We start from the raw sequence: 2,853 nt of genomic DNA, 5'->3' as shown, positions 1-2,853 counted from the left end.
TTGTTTGTTCTTTTGGTGGACCATGGTATTTTTGATATTCTTCTCCAACACTATAACTCAAATGCATCAATTCTACTGTCTTTTTTATTCATTATTCAACTTTCACATGGATATGAGGTTATTGAACATACCATTGGTTGGATCAGGTGCACCTTAGTCCTCAAACTGACATGTTTGCTCTTGAACACTTTAAAGAGGTCTTGTGCAGCATATTTGTCTCCTGCACTATATTGTTTGATATCTTGACTGCTGCTTGCATAATTGATGATGGCTGATCCAAACAAATGAAGTCTTTGATAACTTTAATCTTTTCTCCATTTATCATGACGTTATTTATTAGTTTAGTGGTAATTTTTTTGTTGTTTTATTCACACTGAGGTGCAATCCATATGAAAGTCTGTGGGTTTTGTATTCATCAGTATTTTAAGTCCTCTTCACTTTCTGCAAGCAAGGTTTTATCGTTTCCTATTGCAAGTTGTTAAGGAATCTTCCACCTATCCTGATGCCACATTTATCTTCCTATAATTTAAGTCACGAATTATTTGCTCAATATACATATTAAATAAATATGGTGAAAGAATATAGCCCTGGTGCACACTTTACCTAATTTTAAACCATTCAGTGTTCCCTTGTTCAGTTCAAACAACTGCCTCTTTGGTCTGTGTACAGATTCCTCATGAGCACAATTAAGTGTTCCAAAATACTCATTCTCCACAATGTTTTCCAAAGCATTCGAAAATCTGCATAGTCAATAAAGCACTGGTAAACATTTTTCTGGTATTCTCTGCTTTCATACAAGAGCCATCTGACATTAGTGATTATATCCCTCATTCCACATGCTTGTCTGAATCCTGCTTGACCCCCTGTTGCAGTCATTTTTAAATTATCTTTAGCAAAACTTTACTTGCATGTGATATTAATGACACTGTCCAGTGATTTCCACCATCTGTTGGGTCACCTTTCTTTGGAACTGGCACAAATATGGATCTCTCTGAACAGATGGCTAGGTAGCTGTCTTCCATATTTCTTGGCATATATGAGCGAGTGCCTCCAGTGTGGCATCAGTTTATTGAAATATTTCAATTTGTGTCCTATCAATTCTCAAGAGAGAATTGCCAATGCCTTCAGTACCTGTCGAACTTCATCCTTCAGTATCGTTGGCTCTTGATTACATGGTACCTCTTGAAATGGTTTGTACATCAACCTTTTTTATTTTTTCCTCCTGTTACAGTGACTCTGTATATTCTTTCCTTCTTCTTTTGATGTTTTTTGCATCATCCAATATTTTGCCCATAAAATCCTTCAATATTGCAAGTTGAGGCTTGAATTTTTCTTCAGCTATCTCTATTCGAGAAATGCTGAGTGTGTTCTTTCCTTTTGGTTTTCTAACTTCAGGTCTTTGCACATTTCATTATAATATTTGGCTTTGTCTTCTTGATCTGCCAGTGGAAATCTTTTATTCAGCTCTTTTACCTCTGCCTTTCTCCAATTTTCTTTAGCATCTATACATTGGAGATCAAGTTTCAGAGTTTCTCTGACATCCATTTTGGCTTTTTAAATTTTTTCTTATCTTTTTAATTACCTTTTATTATCTTCCTATATAATATTCTTGATGTCACTCCACAACTCTTCTTGTCTTCTGAAAAGTTCTTATTGATGGTGAATGTGACTCCATTGATTTTGAATTTGTCAATCCCAGCATAGTAAACCATGTGGTTGTCAGATTCATAATGATCAATGTTAGTCAGTTTCAGTTGATTAATGTCTACGATATCAAAGTTTTTGTGTTCTGTTTCAATCATGACTTCTATTTTTCCTAGATTCATACTTTGTTCATTTCGTTTACTGATTATTCATGGATCTTTTTACAGCTATTTCTCCTCAATTTGAATTGTACTCCATCAGCAAACGAAGGTCCCAAAAGCTTTAATGCATTCACAACATCACTTTCTACTGTACTTTGAGTGGTATTTTTAGTGTCTTCCAACCAGAGGAGCTCATTTTCCAGCAGTATAATTAACAGTATTTTGGTGTTCTTCATTATGTTTCAATATTCTTATGCTTAAAAGGCCCAAATTAAGTAGTTAAGTGTACTCCAGAGATAATTTTTCTTACCAATGTCTGCCCTATCTTAGTTCCCACTTTTGGGGCTGATTTTTGTAGTCAACAAAAATTGTTCTTAGATGCAGTACTGACATTTTGATCATATCATTTTTTGGCATTGAGGCCCAAGGATAAAATCCATCCCTACCATCTATTTTTGATAGTTGATCCAAGAAGAATGAAGTCCTTGTCAACTTCAATCTTTTCTCCATTAATAAGAATGAGTTAATAAAACTCATCTGCTAAGATGAGTTTTATGTTTTAGATGGCTAAACAATACCAAAAGAACAATCATTTATGACAAAACCTTATGTGAAATTGGGATACTTCTACTTCTTAGAGGGTGAAGTAAATGTACTTTTTCTATTTCTGCCATGAAGTAAAAGTAAAATGTCTGGACATTATATACAATATAATATTTATGAAGAATAAGAAATATAGAGCAAAAAAGTAGTGAGGGAACTTGGAACCTGAGGAATAAGGCATCACAGTGAGTTCTCTGAGTTTCCTTTCTTGTCTCCTATATTACATATTTGGAGTTGAAGAAGCCAGCAACCCAAGTGTCAGTGGCATACACAAAAGCAAGGAAATAAGTAAATATATTTGCTCTCTCTAAGAAAGTTCTAAGGAGCTCTGGTAGCATAGTGGTTACGAATCGGGCTGCGAACCTTAAGGTCAGCGGTTCGAAACTACCAGCCGCTCCGCAGGAGAAAGATCTAAGGAGCTCTGGTAGCATAGTGGTTACGAATC

This window comes from Chrysochloris asiatica, unplaced genomic scaffold (genome assembly GCF_000296735.1).
Source record: "Chrysochloris asiatica unplaced genomic scaffold, ChrAsi1.0 scaffold00193, whole genome shotgun sequence".
Taxonomy (NCBI): domain Eukaryota; kingdom Metazoa; phylum Chordata; class Mammalia; order Afrosoricida; family Chrysochloridae; genus Chrysochloris; species Chrysochloris asiatica.
The sequence above is the reverse complement of the archived record's forward strand: the minus strand, read 5'-3'. Positions refer to the sequence as shown.